We start from the raw sequence: 24345 nt of genomic DNA, 5'->3' as shown, positions 1-24345 counted from the left end.
ACTGACTGGTGAGCCAGAACTCACTGTCTTATCATACCATCCCTTGCATGAACTTATCCAACTCAGTCTTAAAGCAATTCAGGTCCATTGCCTTCAGTCTTTTGCTTAGAAGACCATTCTAAAACTTTACCCCTCTGAGAGCTAGAAATCTTGTACTTTCCAATCTAAATTTACCAATTTGTAGCCACTTGACCTTGCACCACTGTTGTTTTACAGCCTAGAAAGCGCTTACTCCTCCCCATATATTCCTCCCATGCATGCACTTTTGAAAAATGATCACATGAGAGCACTGTGGTTGCTTATGTGTGGCTGCAATACACACCTTTAAACCATCCAGGAGAACTCTCCCAGGTTTGTTTTTTTCTTGAGAGGATAACTTACCTGTACAGAAGTTCAAGTGGAGAAGCAAAGCAAAGCTCTTGTAGACTTGCCCCTGGGCTGCTAGAGGTTTCTAAAGCACGCATCCCAAAGAGCTTCTCAGGCTTTTATTTCTGCCTGGCAACAGTGACATAAGCAAGGGCATAGGTCAGCACCAATTGACCCTGCCTTAAGGAGCTCCTGCTCAAAATCCACCCTCCCTCTCACCCTGTGTTTCACATAGGAGATTCTGAGATGTTCAACATTTCTCTCCCAGAGTTAAAGTGGCTACTCCAGGAGATAAATAATTTGGGAACAAACTGAGTGAAATGGCTCCTGGGAGATATCTCTCAGGAGACTGAATGTCTGTATAAACAGCAGCTATGGAGCCAAACTCTGGAGCTGAATATCTCTACATTCATGGTTTCTCCTGAGACTGAAAGGACTCTACCTGCAGAAACTGAAAGTCCATGCACAGTCTATATTAACCACACAACATGGCCCCTAGTACTTGAAGCTGAGACCAAATTTTGCAGCACTACCTCTGAAATTCTGCAACACTAATTGAAACCATTGTCATGAAATGGTTTTCGCTTCCATCTTCTCCAGGCTGCACACCAACTAAATAGCACACTGCACAGAGCTGTTCCTCATCGCTGAAAACATTTACTGATGTTGCTTCCGTTGATTCTGATTATTTCTAAAGATGGGTTTTAACTTTGTTCTTATGGGAGCCCTGCACTCTTCTCCAGGCCTTAACCATCAGGAAGATATCCAGGCACACAAAGACAGAATGGGATGACTGGCACAAGGTGAGGTATGCAAATGCTGAATTTCACATCGTCTTGGAAAAATAGAGTATTCTGGGGCAGTGAAACTACAGAATCTGATGGATGTGATTAGGACACAGAACTTGAGCTGAATGGTTCTTGCTAGTTAACACACAGCAGGGATTGCTAGTCCCCTCTTTTTGATTACACTTACACTTTCTCTCAATTTTTTTCAGTTGACCTAAAAAATGAGATGTGGTCTTTTTCTAAAAGGGATTTTTTGTATGGAAAGAGAGCATTTTACAAACTGGGGAGTTATAACTAAATTTCATTATTGTTTTTATAGTTCACCCAGAAATGGCTAAGGATCTAAGACTGGCTCTGAGGGAAGAGAACTTTTCAGTATTCTAATGATTGATGTGATCTTAATCTGGAGCATTTATACATTTCCATTTGGTCACATATGGTTCATTAAGCGTGTTTTGATGGGTTTTTTGGCAACATTGCCATGTGCAGCTAAGGAAAGCTACAACATACATCTTTATATCACAAACATAGCTGTATAGTAAAAAAATATTATAATGATCCAGCTGAATAGTGAAGGTGAGGTTGTTATAGGAGGGTCTTTAGGGAACTTATATAAGGTGGTTACAGAGGGATGTGAAAACCAGCGAGGTTTATGATGTTTCTCATTTTTTGTGGGAACCCATAAGACAGCACAATGTCTAGCCCAGATGAGCTTTATTCTTATGGCACAATGGCACAATATTCCATTTTGCCAGAAGAACAGATTTGTCAGCTGTGATCTTAATTCAAGACAGCTTGTTACTTGATACAGCACATTGAAAAATTTCAAATTAAGGATGGAGATGTTGAACTCGTCTTGATCACTATAACCTTTCTATGATTACTCACCCTTGAAAAGTCGTTGTATCCTAATGGATACTTCTAAAACAATTTTAACTAATATTCAAGGTAAATGCTTTCTTGATAAAATTTTGGTTAATGTGGGTTAATAAACTTTCCTTTAATACTAGTGAACAGCAGTTGGTTGTGTGTCCAGTTGCTCTACAGTTTTGCATTACTACCAGTTGATTAAGTGTTTGTCTGAACCATGGTGGAATGGACAAAAAATACGCTTCTTATGAGTTTTTAAACTGAGTTTTTGTTATAGCTTCCCTCATTTCATGAATGATGTAATCAAGATGAAAAGTGCCTTGGGGCCAATTAATGTGAAAAAATCTGGCACATGTAAACACCCTACCTTGCATCTTCATGACCTGTGGTCCAGGCATTCTGAGACCAGGGGAGGGAGGACAAATAGTCTCGATCTACTACTTCCCATATGAGTTGGGTGGGGTGGATGTAATCTTTGCCCTATCTCCCACAATGTATCGTGCAGCACAAATGGGCTATTTAAAAAGGTGGAGTGAAATAAGAGAGTAATTTGCTAAAAGGCCATACTAGTCCTGATGACTCAGAGGAAGGGTGGACCAGAAAAGGAACAGTTCTTAGTTCACCAAACTATGCTACCTTTAGTACTCCTTCTTTGTAACCACAGCTCCTGTCGGTTGCTTAACAAAGTGGTTAAACTACAAGCAGCTAACAAGCCATGTAGATTTTGTAGTACAGTATAGAAAGGCTACAGAAAGGTTAATTCAGGGGTGGCCAATCTGCAATATACATGCTGCAAGTGGTACAAGCAGCCTCTCTCTGTGTGTGGCACATGGCAGATCAGGGAGGGAGCAGAGAACACAGCGGTGGAAATGCAAGAAGCAGACAGCAGAGCAGCAGATCAAGCAGGATGCACAGGGCAGGGAACAAAAAGCAGATCAGCAGATTATGCAGGAGAAGGGGATCAAAATGACATTTGGGAAAGGCTCAGTGCTTAATTTGTGGCATGTCTGCCAAAAAGGTTGGCTCCTAATAGGTTAATCAGTCAAGGAGAGTCCCAAATTTGAAGGACCCCCAAAGTGAGCCATGAGCAACTGTTAAGTAGGATCATGAATAATTTCTGCTCATTAGAAAAATTCAGTGCAAACTTTCAAGTATTATGATAGCCTTGAAAATATAACTTCAAAAGGAAAAGGGATTGAAACTTTTCAAAGGGAAAACTGAGATCTGTTCTGATACGTCTAGACTAACCCTGAAATTTATCACCAGCAGGTAATTTAACAGATGTGATCGGAAGGAAAAAGAACATTAGACTTAGTTTGCAGATTGCCTATTACTGTACTTTTCTCACAAATAGGTAAATCTAGAAATGCCAAGGGACCACATTTTTTAACCTAATGGCCATGTATAATAACCTTGCTTTGCATGAGGAAATTTCTTACTCTACTTAAAGTCCAGATGCTGGTACATAATGCACACTTGAGTCACTGTGTTGCAGGTAAATCCTTCTTTAAAAACCTTAATTTTCTAATGTAGACCTATCTGTTGGCAAGGTCATTGAATGTATTTATACTCCTTTCACATTCTGAAGATTTTCTCTGTAGCCCACAACAAGAGACTTTTTTCTATGAAATAAAAAAATGAAAGCTCAGATTCTAGAGCATAATTATGTTGCTACTTCAAAAAAGGCAATTATGTGTCTATAAGTGAATCTGAATAACCACAACATACATTGGGGCCAGCTGTGATCAGCCAATAGGAGGTGATCTTTTTGTGTGTGCCAACAAAATTAACTCCTTCAGTACCAACCTGCTTTCCAAAAAGCCGAATCAGGTTCAAACTCTTCCACTATTCTTCTGTTTCTCTTGCTTATTCATAGCTGCCTGGTTCAGACTACCTTTTCCAATTCTTATCTCTTTTATTTTTTCTAAACTCTTCTTTAAAGATGAATTATTAGGGATTAAAAAAGAGGATGTTAGCCACATGCAGAAGATCTCCTCAGCTCCAAAGTGAGCGGACAGAGAATCATTGGTTTATATTTGAAAGAAATAAGTACATTTTCCTAGTCAACCACATATGGAAGAAAGCTGATTTAGCAGTAGCTCATATCTCATTTTCTAGGAGCAACTGAGACTATAACTAAATCCTTAGGGTAGAATCGTATTTCGCTTTATGTGCCCAAATAGCATTTACCCATCTGATCCACTGCACCTTTCATTTAATATTCACTGCATAGAACAGATGAAAAGCAGTGGGGATGTTTTTTGCCTTACTTGGAACAGATATTCAGGGCCCTTTGGCTTCCAGGATAGCCTCCCTGTCAATGAGCCATATAGTGTCTGGCTTGTTTTCGTCTTCTCTTTGTCTTGGCCCAGCTAGCTCTCCCCTCTGGATGCCTAAGTGGGGCAGGAGAAGGAACTGGTTAGTACCAAACTTGTGGCCTGGCGGTTAGTGCACAAAGCAGAAAAGATACACATTCAAATCCCCTCTGGGCAAAATGGGGTGGAGGGGAAAATGGGGATTTAGTGTCTGGATTTTCCATTTCCTTGGTGAGTACCTAATTACTAGGCTGTTGGGATGAAATGTTGGAGGGCCTTCTATCCCTGCCTAGCTATGGGTATGGGTATTTGCTAGGGATGTGCAAAGCAGGCCCTACTGGATTTGGATTCAGCCCGAATGAAGGACGCTGATTTAAATTACTGTCCCTGGTTCAATGTGGCCAAATCTGAATCTGAAGATTTGATGGTGAATCTTCAGATTCAGACATAGACACAGCTTTAAATGTTTTTTCTACATACCCCTGGGTACCAGCGCAGCTCGTGATCACTGGGATGCTGGGGCACATGAAGCATCCCACAGGAGTGTAGGGGGGCCCTCTACATGCTCAGCAGCAAACCCAGAAGTGGACCAGAAATACTTCCAGTTCATTTCCAGGTCTTCTGGGGCATGCACTGCAGGGCCCCCTGTGCCTCCTTGGATTAGCAATCAGCCACAGGGGGACCCCAGGTGGCCCCCCTGACCCAGGAGGCACCAGTTGCCAAGGTGTGGAGGCACGGGGGAGCGTGGGGGGTGGCATGCTCCCCAGTGGACCCGGAAGTTCTGCTGCCAAGCACACTGGGGAGCCTCCCCCCACCCCTGCACTTCTGTAGGACACTCCATGCGCCCCAGCATTGCAGCACTCACGAGTCACCTGCTTCCTAGAGGTATGTAGAAAAAACATTTAAAGCTGTCTGAATCTCTGTGTCTATGTCCAAATCTCTGAATCTTTCTGAATTTCTCTGAATCAATTTGGAGGGTTCTGATTCGATTCAGAGAGATTAAAGGGTCCTCTGATTTGATTTGGATTTGGAGATTTGGCCACTGAATCAAATCAGGGACTGAAGCTTCGCACAGCCCTAGTATTTGCCCTCCTAGATTGTGTCCAGACATGCAGGGATGTGTGCTTGCCATGGCACAGATTGCCATAGTGCACACCCCTGCAAGGATGCTTCATTGCAGAAGAAATTGCAAACTGCCCTTGCCCAACTCCTTCTGGCTCTTCAGCCAGGGAGAGCTAGAGGCTGGGGCCAGCACCAGTGCTGCCCTGAGCTGTCTTACCCAGAGGCCTGGAGCAGCACAGTTTGGGCCACACAGAGGTCTGACTGGCAGCCAGAGCGTTGCATTGGACAGCCTGGCCTCTGTATGTGGTGTTGCATTGCTTTTTGTGCCATTTTTTAAAAATGTGGCCCCACCCAGCAGATTTGCAGGGCAGGGCATGTTTTAATATTCACTATGTGTGGTTTGTGGTGCCACAAAGAGGTTTGCAGTGCCACAGACCACATGCCTCTACATGTCTGGACACAGCACTACAGTTCTCTGTGTTATACCCATATGGTATTGTGTACCTGCTTGGCCAGAACAATCTGTACATAAGACTGTAAGGTACCTTAGTTACGCTTGTGTGTCCAAACTGTACATGGAATAGGATTGCAAAATGTGTGTAGGAAATAAAAATAGCAGTTATGTGGCTGGGTCAAGTATCACTTGGACAGAAAGTAAAATACCAGTAGCATTCAGACTTTAGATTAGAAATGCGGTCAACCAAAGAGGGATACAAACCTCTATCGATGGAGCAGAAATTACCCATACAATGTCCATGGAGGTGGGGGGAAGCATGGCTCAAGGACATTGTTGAGCTTCAGAAAAATAATACACATTCTAAATCATTTGTACTTGATGGTAGGTATCACAATGGTGGATTCTGTACTTAGCACAATGTGTTCCCAGCATAACAAATTTTGATAGTAACAGTGCTGTTTTTTTCTAGCCACAATGGCCCAGGGAATATTCAGGAAGCAAGATTTGTTTGGTAATATCTTTAATTAGACCAGCTTTATAGTTGTGAGAGATATTAGACAAGCTTTTGGGCAGAAAATCCTTGAAAACTTGTATAACAGTTCTCCCAACTATATAGTTTGTCCAGTAAAAGATATCACCAAACAAATCCTGTCTTGTATACTTTGATCATGTCATACATCAATTCCCAACGGAGCAGAAACAACAAAGACCTGGGGGAATCTCTACATTTGTTTCAGTGAGCAGAAAATTCCTTGTTAGATTTAATAGTCAAAGCACATGGAACCTGAGACAAGACTAGCTGGGCTGGAAATGTATCCAGTCAGGAGACTGTGCAGCACCTCAATCTTTTTCCAACTAACACTGAGGTTTTTGTTGGCAAACAGAACACCCAGAGAATCCAGTGACTCAGAAGCAGGCATGCTGTTTAATGGAACCTGGCCATAGACAAATTTACAGTACAGAGGAAGTTCCAGACCATGGAAGGAGCATCACTCTTTTGGAAGCAAGAGAAAAATTTTTTGTATTATGGAAAAGTACAGAGGCCCAAAATTAAGTCGTAATGGATGTTAATAGATGTGCTCAGGGAGGCAGGGGGGAGGTAGGTGCTTTAATTAGTGCAGCTCTACGAGCCATACTAATTCAAAGTGCCTGGAGTGACATGCACATCAGTGTCCCCACACTGAAAAATGGTGGTGGGATGCTTTGAACTAAAGCTCGTTGAACTAACTTTAAAGCACTCTGCCCCATTTTTCAGCATGGAGACACTTATACATGTGATGCTGGAGTCTGCTGGAGCATGGTAATTACCACGCTCCAGCAGACTCGATTCAGTGAGTCTGCTCTGATATGCTGGAATTTCAGCATGTCAGACCAGCCTCCTGCATGTGTATAGGAGCCCAATATGGCATATTCCCAGCCCTCAAAAGTGAATTAGTCTGTATTATGGCCACACTGCATATCCTATGTAAACTAAACAAATAACCAAACAACATTCAGAACAGTTCTTTTTTTTTATTCATTGTGTATTTCTCCCTCACATCTATATGGCTAGGGATGTAAGTTACATGTAAACCAGTTCAAGTAATCAAAAACTGGTTTAAACTTGTAACATAACATAAGTTCAGTGCACATAGACCAATTTCAAAATGGCTGAAACTGGTTTAAGATAAACCTGCTTGAATGTAGTATCAGACTTAACTGATTTGGGTTAAACCAATTTATGAAATTTCTGTCCTAGACCCCTTCCTGATTTAAGTTAAATCAGAGTCTCCCAGATGCTTTGCAGCCTTGGGCTGGGTTGTCTACTGGAGCAGAAAAGGGTTGGGCCCACCCCTTTCCTTTCCAGCCAGAGCACTATCACTGCTCTGGCTGGCTGAGGGACTGCAGCAGCTGCCAGGCTTCACCCTGCCCCTCCCCACCACCCCTCCCCTGGCTGCTCAAGCAGGGATCCCCCCTCCCACCCCTGTCCCATGGCAGGGACCCCAGCACAGGGACCCAGCATCTGGCCATGCCCCTCCCCGCCCCCATGCTAGCTAATGCTGAGAGGTGTCTGTGTGGGTCTCCAATTTCACTGGAACAAAAGGCAGACAGCTAGTGGCTTGCAAATGTACTCTGCAAATAAGAGCAGCTTAAACTAATGAGAGAGATGGTTTCTTTTGCATGGCTTGATGGGGTGATAAAACTTTGTTCTGGCAAGCAGCCTGCTGGTTGCAGTCTAATGGTCTTCAAGATGGGACAGAGAAAGTTGTTAGAAATGACCTGCTTTGCTGACATTATGAAGAAGCAGGAAGAGGGAGATTGAAAAGCTCAGTATCATCAATAGATGCAGGGTCTGGCAACACTCCTTCGCTTTGAGCAGCGAGAAGGGAAAAGCCTGGGACAGTGCAGGCAGGGTGGGAGGGTTACACCCCTCCCTAATCAGAGCATCTTGCCTGGGCCTAGCCACACCCCACTTCAGCTCAGTACTATGGAATAGAAGGGAGGGCTGCTGTAGCTCTAGCGCTTCTAGCCTGGGCCACTGCAGGCATGTGCCTGCATTTCTGGAAAAAAAAGGGATTGTCTATCCACCTCCAAATTGGTTCAGGCTTTGCAGGTTAGATTAACCTGAAAAGATTGAATCAATTCAGGCTCAGGCTTTTTGTCCCTAGCCTTTGGATTGACACAGCTAGTAAAATATGAACTGCCTGTACCAGGGTGGCCAACCGGCTGCATGGCTGCTCCAAGTTTCATAGTTTCATAGTTGTTAGGGTTGGAAGGGACCTCAATAGATCATCAAGTCCGACCACCTGCCCGGGGCAGGAAAGAGCACTGAGGTCATATGATCCTAGCCAGGTAATTGCTGAGTCTCCTCTTAAAGACCCCCAAGGTAGGGGAGAGCACTACCTCCCTTGGAAGCCCATTTCAGATTCTCGCAATCCTTACCATAAAGAAGTTCTTCCTGATGTCCAACCTAAATCTGCTCTCCATCAGTTTGTGGCCATTGTTCCTGGTTATTCTATGGGGTGCCCTGGTAAACAGAGCATCTCCAATTTCTTGCTGCCCCCCTCTTCCCCCAAATGAATTTGTAAACAGCCACAAGATCCCCTCTCAGCCTTCTCTTGCGGAGGCTGAAGAGATCCAGGTCCCTCAGTTTCTCCTCATAGGGCCTTAACTGCAGGCCCCTAACCATACAAGTGACCCTCCTCTGGACCCTCTCAAGGTTATCCATATCCATCCTGAAGTGTGGCACCCAGAACTGGACATGGTACTCCAACTGTGGCCTGACCAATGCTGCATAGAGAGGAAGTATCACCTCCCTGTATCTGTTCATGGTGCACCTGCTAATGCATGACTAAATGCAGTTAGCTTTACTGATACTTTGTCACACTGATGGCTCATATTCATCTTGGAGTCGACTATGACTCCGAGATCCCTTTCTGCCGCTGTGTTGCTGAGAAGGTCATCCCCTAGCCTATATGTATGTTGGTGAGTCCTTCTCCCTAGTTACAGCATTTTGCACTTGTTACAAGCACCCTCCGTGTGTCTGGTCCATGACAGATTTGGGAGGGAACAAAGAGCACAGTAGCTGAAAAAGCAGGGAGCAGAAAGCAGAACATCAGATCAAGCAAGGAGCATATGACAGAAAGCAGGAATCAGAGCAGCAGCTTGTTCAGGGGCAGAAAGCTGAGCAGTAGATTGGGTAAGGAGGGGAAAGGGATCCGAGTGGCACTTTGGGAGAATGCAGAGATAATTTGTGACATGCCTGCCACAAAGACTGGCCCTCGTTATTCTATATCATCTAAACTTGTAGTTAATAGTTACTGTTGAATTCAATATTGCTAAATGGGGAAAATCATATACACCACTGTAAGATCCTTATGATTTCTGTTCTCTATGTTACCATTCGCAAGTGCAATAAAGATGTTTCCAGCAATATCCACAGGCTGCAGCTACCTGTTGGTTTGGGAGGACACATGTGTAAAAAGTAGGACATTTGGGCCTCGTACTTTGTTTTCTAGATATGTTCTGCAGGTGACTGGGAAAGAATATTGGCTAGCCTGGTCCTATACTCCTCCCACAAGCCTATTTCTTCTCCAGCTTTGTCCCCTACATGAGCCCCTGACTGTTGAGTGCAGAGGTTTCGAAGACAGCGTGCAAAAATGCCTGCCTCTCCCATCCCTGCATTGCTTTTTTAATCTGAATGTGGAAGGTTTCCCTCCAGCACCAATCCACTGGGTGTAATGTGGGTCATGAAGTTAGCAGCCACTGTGATTTTAGAAAAGTCATTCTTTAGAGAAACTAGAAGCCTGAGTTCCCGAACATTAGAAGGAATTACAGTTTAACTTTTCAAAAGAATAGATGTTAGCCCTCTTGCCTCTGATAGATTCCAGATCCGGCAATTACATTCTGCACACTTGCAGTTTTCTTTGTTACTCCATTTGGATCACAAAGCTACTCTTCATTTGCTATGCCTTGGGATTCTGTTGGGACGAAACATGCTATCTGCTTGTGAGATATTATTTTATCATTTTTGCTGTTTTGTATTTTCTCGACTGTTATATTTTATCACTGTCTGGGCCATATCGATAATGTATAATAAAATATTATTGGATTGACCCTTCTCCCATTACAATCAGTGGCTAATCTCCCAGGGACTTCACTGAGAACAGGAAGAGGCCCTTAGATAGTAAATTGCTTTAATAAATAATTTGTGAATGTAAGCTAAAATGTTACTCTGAAATCCTCTCAACTCATAAAAATTAAAATTGAAAAATCGTTTATGAAATGATTTTCTGAATTAACACATGTAGTCTAGCAGTGCTGATCAGGTTAATACTGTAGTTAGTAATGAATGATTAGACACAACAGCTTGTTCAAGCACATTTGGAGAATGCCTATAATAGTGTACTGTAAAGAATTAAATGCCTCAGATGCCAGATAAATTTGCAATTGAAATAACGTAGTGGAGTAAGGTAGTTCAAAGTAAGATCTACTGCTGCCTGTAAAAGGCTGCAACTTCCACTGCTGATTTTTCTGAAGTGCCGCAAATGTTGAGCATTCTAAACTTAAGTTATGGAGATTTTATATATCCCCTTGAATACAGTGATGGAGTTCTTAATTGGACATCACAGTGTTTTGAAATACACAGAATTCATGTACCAAAGAAAGTATGAAGGGAGTCTCCAAAGGGGATACAAGATAGTATTGTAAATGGCAAAAAGAAAAGAATGGTACCATTCCTAAGGCACTTTTTGGAGATGTGAAGAATAACAACTCCATTTTTCCATGAATTTCTGTTTTAGTTCTCTAAAACATAAAAGCTCAACATCTGTTGAATTTTCTAACAAGTAGTATATAGAATTTTGAGAATGGCCAGAGCAGGTAACTGAAAGCACCTGAATATGTTCAAATCTTAGACCACCTCTGCTGGCAAAACATTTTACATTTGTAATGTTAACAAAGGAGGTAAGATATTTTTCTTTTCTTTTTTTTGTCATATCATTAGAAGCACTCATTTGGATTCTGTATAAATACAAATGAACAAAAACAGGGCTATGATAATTTCAGTATGCTTGTGAAGCATCATTTAGAATTATTTAACTCATTGGGTTAATTCTTCCCACTGATTCACAAGTGCACATTAAGTTTGATAGTTCACATTCTTTTTTCAGGTACGCTTGCTTCTAGGGACCATGCTGGTGGGTACTTTAGAAATAAGTATAACTACAGTAATTATAGGGGAGTCTTCTATCTTCAGTATAAGTTATCACATTGATACCAGCGTAACTAGATGTAGAATTTGGATCAGTGCAAATTCCACATGTGAATCTGAGGAAGCCAGTTCCTAATGGCAAATCACTGTGAAATGGTAGTGTTTTCTTCTGGTAAAAATTAAACATTTAAATATATATCCTAATTCTCTGCTCAAGCTTCAAATCTTCAGACCTTTTGGCCTCACTTATTCATATATTTTCCACAACATTGAAGTGGTGAGACAGTTCTGGCAATAATATTCAGTGACTTGAAATATAACATTTCGCTGAGTGTAAATTTACCTGCAATATTAAAGTGCCGGTATTAGCCGGTTTATTTTGGAGATACTTTGAGGTTGTTGGATCTAATAGTCCATGGATTACATTTTTATACATCGCTGCTCCTCTTTTCTGTCAGGCATTTCTGTGATAAACTAGTTTTCTTCTTTGGAGAGATGCTCTAGTTGCAAGTAGGATTCTGAGAACTTGGAAGCAGTTTAGAGAGAGGCAAGAAAATGCAAGTGCCATAATAGCAGGTATAATGTTACAACCTTTGCTGTAAATGTTAAAAAAATAAACATAAACTTCTGATACATTTTAATTTGTTTTAGAGATAGTTGCATTATGTTTTCATTGGTTCTGTGAGACTTTAATGTGCCTGGGTATTAGTTGGTGGTCAAGATCAAGATACTTTTTAATCCTATCCAAAATGTACTGGATACTGGTATGAATATGTTTTGGGGGAAAAAAGTGCTCAGGGACATAAAGGAATTTCCGTGTAATTAAGACTATCTGGTGTAGGTAGGTCTCTCTATGGGATCCTTCACACAGGGCACATCTACATGAGACACTCCCTGTGCAGTAGCCAAATCATACTGTGCAGTAGTTCATCACAGCACAAACAGTGCTAATAGAGTACTGTGCGGTGTTATAGGCTACTGCAGTACCATCACTAAAAAGGCGTTTGCCAGCACTACTACACAGTAACTGTGGTTACTGCACATTTATTTAGTACTTCATTATACAAGTACTAAAATGCACAGTAACCAACGCACAGTAGCTTCTCATGTAGACATGCTCACAGAGTGCAGAATCTCACCGTGCAGTGCAGGGCAACAAGACTCTTGGACAGACCCTCAGCATCCTGGGATAGTACACCTCACTTTTACTGACCCCCAACTTTACTGTGTATCCCAAATCCATTTCTTGTATGACCCCTCACCCTCCCTCCTAGTCACTGAATAAGGGACTGGTATTGCAGAACAAATAGTACTTGATAATATAATTAAATGCATCTGTGTAAGTTGTTAAACTCACTTCTTTTGCTTTTAAAATTCATTTTCTGCATTTCTAATTTCTAATTTTTAGTAGGGTCTTAATGGAGAATAAGCCAGATTTATAGGGATATTCAATTGCCTAAAGATGCAAGAAGGCACCTAGTGTGGTTTTCAAAAGTACATAGGCATGTATCTACTATATATCAAATGGCCAGATGGCATCTAAAGACGTTAAAAAAAATCCACTGGGCATCTATTTACAACTTTGCCTTTAAATAACTGGCTATAATGTATTGCTGTGATATAATCAGTCAATATAAACATGGCTCAAACAACAAGTATCTGCTTCATATTCTAACAAATATTTTACCTTTGACTTCTGTGACGTAACATACAAAGTGTTAACAATAAGAGGGATATAAAGATTGAACCACTCTGCAATATTGATGTACTCAAGCCATTTGCATATACCCTGTAATAGATATTAAACATGTTGTATGGTATCTCTGATTGCAATAAATCTGTGCAGCATTTTTATGGAAATGGGAATGAAATGTACTCTACTTTATTGAGATGTACTTACCCAGGACATCTGTTTCATTCATTAAGGGTATTTGAGGTAACCAGTTTAGCCAACCGATAGTAAGTGGCAATGACTTTCAGTTAATCAGGATGATATTACCAAATACAAAAAAAAATTACGTAAAAGTCAAAATGGACATCAAAGTGCCTACCCATTTCCTATTTAGAACAGTTAAAAACACATTCTGTGATATAAAGAGACAATTGGTGCTTAACCAAATGCTAAATAGCTGCAAAATGTTAATTCTCTGCCTTTAATGCAGTATTTGAAAAAATTAAGACAAAGTGGAAATGTATAGTTTGTTTTAGTAGGTTTTCAGAGACATTTTGGAGTGTTTTTAACAGTGCTTTTTCTAAGATTCTGATTCAGCAAAGTATTTGAGTGTATGCTTATAATTAAATATGTGCAGGTTCAAAAGAAGTCAATAGGACCAGAAGTGCTTTGCTGAATCTGTCTTGACTGGGAAAGTTGCTTATTTAGCAAGATATATAAGGCCAAGTTTTACTTCACTCCTAAGACATATAAGAAGCACCATTTTTTAGATATCTCAGTCATGAAACAACATTTTGTTTCACCTCTCTAACAGCATGACTCCTACCTTGTTTTCACTCCACTCAGCTAAGCTTGTCTGATGTGGCTTACTTATAAATGATGCAGTATGGCCATTGAAGCATCCAATTCCATTTAAACTCCATGGCAATACATTTTTCCATGAAGGCACAAAAAAGTTACAGAAGGCCACAGAAACTGCAATTAACCCAAAACCATGATTAGCAACATTTAGATGACTCCTGCAGCAGGTGGATAGGTGTGGTGCCAGCCACCCTTTGCCCCATGATCAGGGCACTTGCCCTGCCCACAGGCAGTCCATGTTTGAGGCTCAGTTTCCCTCGGAGGGATTTGGATCCTGATCTCACACATGAGTACAGCACCCTAACCATGAGGGAGCAACCAAAATGACTCAGTGGCCCAGTGGGGTGGGTTCTGCCCTAGCAGGAGAGGAGTAAGTCATGGTTATTTGAGCATTTTACATTACAGAGGCATTGGGGAAAACTGAGTGAACAGCACTGGGGGTAGAGAGCAGATTTCTTTACAGGTTTGAAACTCCCTTCCTGTTTTACCAGAAGAGATGCCTAGGCTACTATTTGAAAAGCCTTTCAGTGGCAGTCCTCCTTACAGTACTCCATTCTGGATGCAGCCTCTTGGAAGATATGATTTAGAATCCTTAACAGGAAGGAGTATGTGCCTGTGTTTGGAGAGAGGAAAAGAAAGTCCGGTGGGCTGGTCAGAGCAGACCTTAAGGTCTTAGACTTTCCTTTCAGAAAATAAAAAGCCCACAGATACATTCCTTAGCTTTCTCCAGCCTTGGCACTAACCCGTCCTGCTTTTGGGGCACTGGCACTCTCTCTACTGTAAAGTCTGTCCTGAAATCATACTTTTCCTATGGCATCTCTCCCTATGCATACATCTTATATAGGAAGACATACAAAGGACTGATGACCAGCTTATTTTCAAATCCTCTATGGATTGCACACCAAAGTCCCCTCACACTCACATTGCTGCAGCTCTCTTAGACCAGATCCAGCCTTCTGTAACTAAAGTACGGTTCAGAATAGTTTAATTTTGTGGCATTAGTCCAGATATACATCAGTGCCCACACTGCACATGGCATTAAATAGTCATTGGTTAAAATACATAGCTTTGGAAACAACCTTTGGAAGAAGCCAATGCCGAGGGCTTCCTTCTTTCCAGAGAACTGTTCTCCACCCTGAACCACCAAATCAAGCCCCCTCTTATTTTCCATCCTCCTAGCCCCATGATTCTTTCTCTTTTAGCTGCTCTGTGGGCTGACTTCAAGGAGAGGAATGGAATATGCTCTTAACCATATGCTAGACAAGTGTTTTAATAAGTAGGCTATTTATGATGGAAGAAGAATAACTTTGTCTGAAGTCTTGTTGCTGCTTGTTCAATAACTGCAGTCACCCATGCGAATGTCTTACTGTTGAGGTCACAAAACAGCTAAGACATGTATGCAATCAAAGGGAAGTGGGATTCTGGTCAATAGGAAGCATCTTAGGACAAGTTAAAAAACCCTATTGATAGAGTGGAGAGCTATGTGCCTCCTGGGTAATATAGGGTCTATTTCTGGAGGCACTTAAATGCTGCACAGTAAACAGGAATGAAAGCCCTGTAATTCTGCAGTACAAGGTATAATGCACATCCAAAAACAGACTAATTCCCCACTGAGACTACAGGAGAACCATGTGTCTACCCAGGCAAGGCAGAATCCTTCTGTGTGCCTGGTCTCATCATCTAGAAAAAGCAGAGACTAAGATAGAGATATCTCATCATCAGAATAGAAGTTAGCTGATGGCGTCCAAATTCAGAGACTTCCCTAATGCACTGTTCGCTTTAAACAGTCTCTGCTTATAGAAACTGTTTTGCAATGCCATTTACAGAACCAGAGAATGCACGAGAATAAAAACTGCTTCTATAAAGTGTGAGGAGATTGTAACATTTTTTAAAATATGCAGATCAGTGAAATGAAAAGCATGTAAGACTTGACTTTTTTGACAGAGGCATGGCACAGCCTAGGGGGCTTGTCACAGCTGAAAATCCAGTTTGTGACATGTCTTTCACTTCCCTGAGAGACATGCCATGAAGTGCTACGGCCCCAACTGCACAGTACTTGTGCAGATTTAACATGTCATAATTTGGGGGCTATGTTTAATAATCACAAATAGAAATCTCAAATAGAAACAAAAATTATTATAATGACCCTAGATTTACATTGACTGTATCCCTCAGTGTCCTGAAGTGCTTTCTGAAGTACATAAATCCTGTGCTGAAATCACATCAACCACCCACAAAATGCAGCAGTTTTTTGGGGGTGCAACTGTCTAAGACAATACAGAAAACTTTAGTTTGTGGTATCTTCCATGTAAATTGTAGAGACTACAATTGTAGAGACTAGAAGAAACCTATTCCATACACAAGGAGTGTGTCACACAGGCTTCTTGTAGTTTGTGTGAACAAATGAGGGAATGCATTTCTCCTGTTTTAAAATATGTTCCTCTTGTTTTGCAGCTATGAGAGAGCCTAAATTCTGTGCAAACAAAACAGGAAATTTGTCACAAAGAAATAATAAGACTCACTATACAGAAGTGCTTTCAAATTCACAAAGTTTTTCTCAAAGGCCTTGTGGTAAATATAGCACTTAATTTTGATCATTGGTAAAACATCTTCAGGCAAAAATACAACTTCTAAGTATGTCTCCCTTTAATCCCAGTCAATTGGCAGCCGAAATAAGGCAATGGCACATAGAGTGATTTATCCGAGAGTATAAGTACAACTTAAACACTGATTATACTCGATCAAATTCAAGCTTATCCTCTTCAGACCAGCAACTCAGACTCTATGGCTCAGAGCCTGAAATCACTGGGAACTAAACACCTAAATAATTTTGAGGGTCTAGGCTTATATGTTTTGCCCAGTATTCTGTTTTCACCATCCTTTTTTCCTGCTCTTGGTATTACATTGTTTTTCAGCTTGTTCTCTGTGCTTGTAACTGCTTCATGCTGCTCATGAACCTGATGTCCTCACCTTTGTCTATTTAAAATTTGTCCTTGTGACATTTCTTTATCATAGTTCCCTACTGCTGATTACTGTGAATTTATCTGCTGTATTTACAGGTGTCAAATTTAGGCATGATTAGCCTAATTGCACCATTTTAATGTACATTAAGGGTTCACATGCGTAGATGCATGCCCATATTGTGCATTAAATTAGGCTAATGCAGATTAACTCATCTCATGTAGACATGCTCATTGATACACTTTAATTCTTCCCAGTAAATCATTCACTACAAACTATAATCAGATGGTTATAGATTTCACCCCCGGTATATAAATACTGAGCAGTACTTCAGCAGTGAGTAGTTCCAGTGATGTAAATAGAGCCATTTAAGAGGTAAAGTACTGATTGGCACAGAAGTGAATGGTAGAATCCATTCCTTCAGTACTGTTTTCTGAATTATCATCAAGTGGTTCATACATTTCTGAAGTCATAATGCCTAAAAGTAACTGCCCTCTACTAGATGAAGTTATTCCAGAGGTACATGCTCTTTTACCCAGTGCCACTGGAGAATGCATTTGCGGCTTTTGTCTACCTTGTTTCACTGTAAACACATACAGAATTTGCCATCAGCACTTATTTCTCTCTAAGTATCACTGCTGTTTTAGTGTAACCTCATTAAATGTGTGAAACCAAAAAGCAACTTAGATCTCAGCATCTGGACAGGGGAATGAATTTAAGGCACTTCCCCACTTCCCCACAGCCTTATGCAGACTGGCAGCCCACATAGAGGAGCAGGAAAGAATGATCTACAAGACTGACTCTCTTTCTTTTTGGTATTGGGTGGTGGAACCGGAGCATGCTCCATCCACTCCATGCATTGACCTGGTATTGCAGTGCTTCCAGGACCGGTGCAAAAAAAGCAGAAAAGAAAAAAAAAAAAAAAAAATCTACAAGACTGATACTCCTTGTGTAAGCAAAGGGCTGGGGAAGGGAGAAGGAAAATAATGCACATAGGATGTAGCCTTGTTCTCCTCTCCATGTCCAGAAACAGAAATAGCCAAGGGGTGGCTGTGTGTGTGTAGCGGGGAAAATTTAATGCCTATTCTCCCAAGTACTAGACACACCTTGTGAAATGAGGACCAGGGAGCTCTGACTCAAAGGAATGATCCTGAGTTTCAGTTCTTTTTTTTTATTATTTCATTGGGGTCCTATACACATGCAGGGAGCTGGCTCCGATGCACTGGAAATCCAGTGCGTTGGAGCAGACTCTATTAATCAAGTGTGCTGGAGCATGGAAATAAACGCATTTCAGCAGACTGGTGTCAGGTATATTAGTATCATCACACCTAAAAATAGTGGCAAAGTGCTTTTAACTAAAGCCCATTCCATGAGCTTTAGTTCAGAGTGCTCTGCCACCATTTTTCAGCACAGGGGATGCTGATACACATGACTCTTGGGTGCTTTTAATTAAAAGTGTTTGTTAATTAAAGCATCCCCCTTCCCCCCTGTGCCTCCTGGAGCACATGTAGAAATGGCCATACTGGACTGAGGCTACTACAAACAGCCCCATAGCCAAGGCTACAAGCAAAATATTGATGAAGTCCATAAGAAGTGGCCAAAAAGGGGAATTAAAGGTGCTGAAAAGATCATTATCACAAAGATGGGTATGTTCTTCCTCTCACTCACCACTTATAACTTAATTTTTAAGGCTAAAGCGAAAATACATTATAAAACATGTGGCTGATGAGAAGTGAAGTTGTGGATCCTGGGCTCCAGCTCAGCTGGAGTCTCCAGGTCCTCCAACCCCACTTTTGTTTCTATTTTTTGTGCCCACCTCAGGGATGGGGTAGTGCAGCAGGGTGAAAGGCTGGGTGCTGGGTCAATGTGGGCATATAGTACAGCAGTGTGGAGGTGCCCACAGGGGTGCATGGTTCAACAGAGTGCAGGGGGAGGGACAATGTATCCCCGTAGCATGCAGCTCTCAGCTGGGTGGCCCCGAGTAATATATGAGATACAGCTCTCTTATTGGAGTTGCACGGGAAAATCATGCTATAGCAGATACCACTTTGTCGTTCGTAGCTGTTGGGAAAACTGTTTCCCAATTTTCCATCCTTGAAAAAATTAAAAAGTAAATTGAGAGAGAGAAAGGCCAGGGAAAGGATTTCACTTTTGAATTTAGATCAAGTATGATAAGTTTAAATCTGGTGTAATTGCTCTCAGCATTTAGTCTTCCTGAAGAGAAAATATACATTTACCAAACTGACGGTACTAGTTGATAATTTGTGAATCCAGGTAATTGACACTATTGAGATGAGTACTATGGATAGAAGATGGTTTTTAGAAGACTAGTAATAATATTGACTTTGGTGGGAGGAAGCACAACTCCAGGTGAATTAGTTGTGAAAAACGGGGCCAAAAATAATCCCCTGCCTCTAATATTTCATTCTAGACGAAAGTTCCTTGCCTTACTCTTTCAGACCTTTTCTGCTATTTCTTATCCCCTTTGTAATAACAGCAGTTTTCTTGCAGAGCTGAATATTTTGGAATTGGCACATTTTAATTTAGAATTTGAATATAGTTGCCATCATACTGTTTTAAAGGATCTTTTTTATCATTGTGTGATTAAGGAATCCTTTTGGTTTAAAAAAATTGTGAAAAAATTATTTTGTAGATAACCATAAAGAATTGGTGTGTGAGTTATCAGAAGGGTTTGTATGCTAGACTTTGAAAATACTAGCACATGACACTACCATAGGAGCTATAAAAGTAAAGTTTTCTTCTTTACGGGTTAGTCATTAGTGGCTGGTACTTTGCTGATTGGTTAAACACCTGTTGACTAATTGACAGTAGAATACTGGATAGCAGGCTGTCCTCAGCTCTGGATGTGGTACAATAGTTAGAAATGGAAATAAAAAAAATACATAGATTTGCAATTCTTGTTCTAAAAGATGAGGTAGCTGAGTGAACAACACTTTCCTTGCTTGGCTTCTATTTCTAGCTGAGCCAAAGTGCCTTTATCCAATGGTGCTATGCATTTATTTATGAAATGGGGCAAGGTACAATACTTTACCAGTGTCTGGGGTTCAGATATAATGCCTGCTCAGTAATAAGGGCAGTGAAGTGCATAAAAGGTAACTAACAGTCTACAGATGAGATAGTTTAATGTATAGTCCCACAGCTCTTGACTATGTGCATGTCCCCTAGCATACATGATATTGGCTGGTGATACTGGTTGTCAGCACAATATGTTGCAAAAACAGTGAGGACACAGAGCACAATGAAAAATCATAGAAAACTTCTTATGCAAATGTCCCCGACGGGCCTTCTTGAGTCACTCCTGGGAGCTCTGCCCTCCTGGTCGTTGACTACTTCCCTTCTGGACTTGTGCGTTGTCCCAGTCATCGGGCTTCCTTTCCGAGTCACCGCTCCCTCCAGCACGCTGGCTCTTCTCTGTTCATCCAGCAGGGCCCGCACCATGGCTGGCCCTGACAGCCATCTGATCTCCGTGCTATCTGCCACCTCCGGAGCGGCGGCTGCCATTTTTAAATCCACCGGCTGGCATCTGATGCCGCCGTCAGCTGCTGGCCGCAGCTGTATGTAGAGGCGGCTAATGAGCCACGCGGGTTCTCCCTCCGTCTCTGTGTCTCTCCTGTCCTGGGCTTCAGGTAAGTGTCCTTTGCTACCTCGGACCCCGGGACAGCAAATATAGGCAGTCCTCAGACTTCTGACACAGTTGGTTCCTGAAAACCGTGTCCTAAGTTAAATCATTGTAAGTTGGAACCAATTTCCCCATAGGAAAAATGTTATAAAAGGGAGATTGGTTTATTTACGACACTCAACACAACTGCCTCCAGCCACCCTAAAATTTGCAGCCACCCTAAAATTTGGCGTAGTGCCCACCATAGCCCCCACTGCCCACCAGGAGTACAGCCCATATTTGGGGTCAAGAAGGACTTTTACCCCAGGGTCGTATTGGTATAGACTGTGGGGGTTTTTGCCTTCCTCTGTAGCAAGGGGCGTGGCTTTCTACCTAGGACCTCTTGAGTGTATAATGACAACATTTTGTCCCTGTAGGTTCTTCCTATTTCCTGGTACATGTCCTTGGTGACCTGCTGATTCTTTTATTGTTTGTATGCTTTTCTTTTGCATTTGAGGCATTTTAGAAGCTCCTTGTGCAGCCACGTGATCTATCACCATTCTTCTTGTGCTTCCATCATGTTGGAACAGTTTCTTGTTGTGCTTCCAATACTGTGCCCCTTAGAAGTGCCCAGCACCTCCTGGGCACCTTTATCCTTCAGTCTGCCCTCCTGTGATACCATGCCTGTTAGTTCCTTGAGTTGGACGAAATCTGCCTTTTTGAAATGTAGCATCCTAATTTTGCTGACCTTGTGATTTCCCTGTCTCAGGATCTGGAATTCTAGCATATCATGATCACTTCCTCCCAAGTTTTCTATCACCTTCACATCCTCCATCAGTTCTCCCCTGTTAGAACAAATTCCAAGATAGATGATCCCCTAGTTTTATCCTTCATGTTCTGGAAGAGAAAGCTGTCCTCTACACAAGTTAGCAACTAACTTGAAATGTTATGTTTGGCTGCATTGTTCTTCCAGCAGATATCCAGAAAATTGAAGTATCCCATCAGTACCATCCCATAGCTTTTTGATTGATTTGTCACCTGCTTGAAGACTGCCTCATCCACCTCCTCTTCCTAATTAGATGACCTATAATAAATGCCCACCATTATATTGGTGCCATGTCTTTCACCTTTCATCTGCACCCACATGCATTCTTATTTGCCATTTTCTTCCTCTTGAACCAGGGAACAAGCATATGTGTTTTTGACATAAAAGGCATCACCGCCACCTTTTCTCCCAAAGCTGTCCTTCTGAAACAGAGCATAAGCATTGATGTTCACATTCCAGTCTTAGGAGCTGTCCCACCAGGTCTCAATTTATACATATACTTTTTTGTTTGGCAATGCACCAGAGATCCACCACTTCTGAGCAAACCAATTAATCCAAACACCTCCATGAAAGCACCTCCAAGGTGTTTTCATTCAAAAGCACACCGCCACCATTTTCTCAGCACTGACATGCATATCACTGCTTATACAACTGCAAGCGCTGCAGCACCAGGCACTTTTCAAAGGTGACAAATTGGTGCTTCTGTCCCCCACAGAAGGATGTCACCAACCACCACCACTCTTCTCTTCCTTCTTGGTGCAGTGGTTCTGGAGGCCCTAGCCTTGGGGTCTTGTACTTCTTGCTTTCTGGGCTGTTGCCTCCTTTGCCTCATGCCTGCAGATGTTCTCTCCTCTGCCTCTTCCATAACAGTTTCACTGCAGAGTGCTTGAAAGTGGTTGCTGACTTTAACTCACTCCTCTTTAATTCTGGGGGCCCTCCTTCTTCAGGCACTCCCATGTTGCTGCTTCTTCTCATTGTCCTTTGGCCCCTCCAGTACCAGCCTCTCATAAATCTTCTCCAGGTAATCTTTCTGGTCACAGATGCAATGCTGCATATATACCCATGTTTCTAGTTATACTTGGTGCAGATAAAATGCTCCTGACCCTCTGGGAGGAACTTGAATATGGCGCATCCCACGGAAGTCACAACAGCTGACCCAGACTCCATTTGTGCCTTCTTTGCTCCCTGGAGCACACCTATGCTATAAAGATAAAAAAAAGAGAGAGGGGCGTGGGTGGGGGGGATGGACAGTACAAGAACCTGCATACCAAGCACCTGCACCACTGTTCTTGCAAACACTCTCACCCACACTCATGCGCAAGCACACGTACAGAACTTCCTGCTCCCTGGGGGGGTGTGAATTCCCTGTGCAAACTCCTTCTCTTTTTGGTGCCCTCTGTTTGCAGGGGTATACATGCCTCAGATCTCCTCTCATTCTGGTGGTAGCTGCAGCTGAAGAGTGTGGAAGAACTTCGCGTTGTGTTTGGTATTAGAATTCACAGACTCAGTCTGAGTTTATTGGAGCTCATACCACACGACCGGAGGGAGGAGATCTAACAGAACGCCTTCCTTCTATAAGTTAACATACCTTTTTATACTTCGTATTATGAAAACAGACATGATTTAAACAAAGCATCCTTGAAAAGAAAGTCAGGGGTAAATCATAACAGTTGCTTGCTCAGCAACACGTTTTGTTTTGAGAATTGTTATCACCTTTTTGTTTTTAGGAAAGAGAGAAACATTTGTTCCCAAAGAACTGTGCATGGAATCATAATAAGCAGAAGAGTTTTTCTTATCTTAAAACATTTTAAAATACGAAGCAAGAGCATTTTTTTTTCTTCACTCTGAAGTCAAGTTAGAGGCTTGGATAAATTTGTAGTCAAGTTAGAGGCCTGGATAAATCTTCTTCAACAGGAGCAAGCTCACCACACACCAGGTGGAGCTGGGGACACCAGAATGCTCCCTCTCCCCTCATCTCTATGGCTGGGCAGCCCTGTCCCAAAACTTTTGTCATAGGCACCAGGGGCAGCCAATTGGTAGTCCATTTTGCTCTACCTCTCTGTCTCACACACTACTGGGCTGTCTGGTTTCTGTAGCTGGGGGTGTGGGGGGTGCCTGCTGTAGCAAACAGTTAGATAGTTCTTCCTAATATTCAATCTAAATTGAATATCTACCCCCTAGTTGCAATTTAATACCATTAGCTGTTGTCCTGTCCCCTGCAGCCACAAAGAATAGACTGTGACCATCTTCTTTATAATCACCCTTCAAGTACTTGAAAACGGTTGTAGAATCCCCCTTCAATTTTCTCTTCTTCAGACTAAATAACCCACATTCTTTAGCCTTTCCTTATAAGTCATGTTTCCCAGACCTCTAATCACTTTCATTGCTCTTTTCTAGAGTCTTTCCAACTTGTCCACATCATTTTGAAATGTGCTGCCCATAACTGGATGCAGTACTCCAGGTGAGGTCTAATCAGTGATGAAAAGAGTGAAGGAATCACTTCCACTAACTTGAAAGCAACACTCCTGTTAACCATACTGGCCATTTTTTGCAACAAGAACAGACCGTTGGCTCATTTTCAGTTTACAGTCTACTACAATCTCCCTTTCTACAGGACTACAGCCTAGTGAACTACAGTCTATATTTTTGCATGAAGTTGTTTTATTCTAAATGTAGAACTTTCCATTTGCCCTCATTGAATTTCATTTGATTAACTTTGGCTCATATTTTTCAGTTTATCAAGGTAATTTGGAATTCTAAAACCTGTCTTTGGATCCTTCAGCTTGGCGTCATCTTAAAATATGTCAACTGTGCACTCATTCCCATCTTTCACATCATTAATGAAGATAGACCCAG

At 41.9% G+C, this 24345-nt stretch overlaps 1 protein-coding gene and 1 pseudogene across 1 annotated transcript in view; both read left to right on the top strand.

The window, feature by feature from the left end:
• The window catches only part of GABBR2 (gamma-aminobutyric acid type B receptor subunit 2), a 989086-nt gene that overhangs the window by 536288 nt on the left and 428453 nt on the right, over positions 1–24345 (top strand). The window lies entirely within an intron of this gene.
• On the top strand, positions 17854–17938 carry LOC149868738 (U2 spliceosomal RNA; annotated as a pseudogene).

Source organism: Crocodylus siamensis, chromosome 3 (genome assembly GCF_052110815.1).
Source record: "Crocodylus siamensis isolate JL-2025a chromosome 3, ASM5211081v1, whole genome shotgun sequence".
Classification (NCBI taxonomy): Eukaryota; Metazoa; Chordata; order Crocodylia; family Crocodylidae; genus Crocodylus; species Crocodylus siamensis.
The sequence above is the reverse complement of the archived record's forward strand: the minus strand, read 5'-3'. Positions and strand labels throughout refer to the sequence as shown.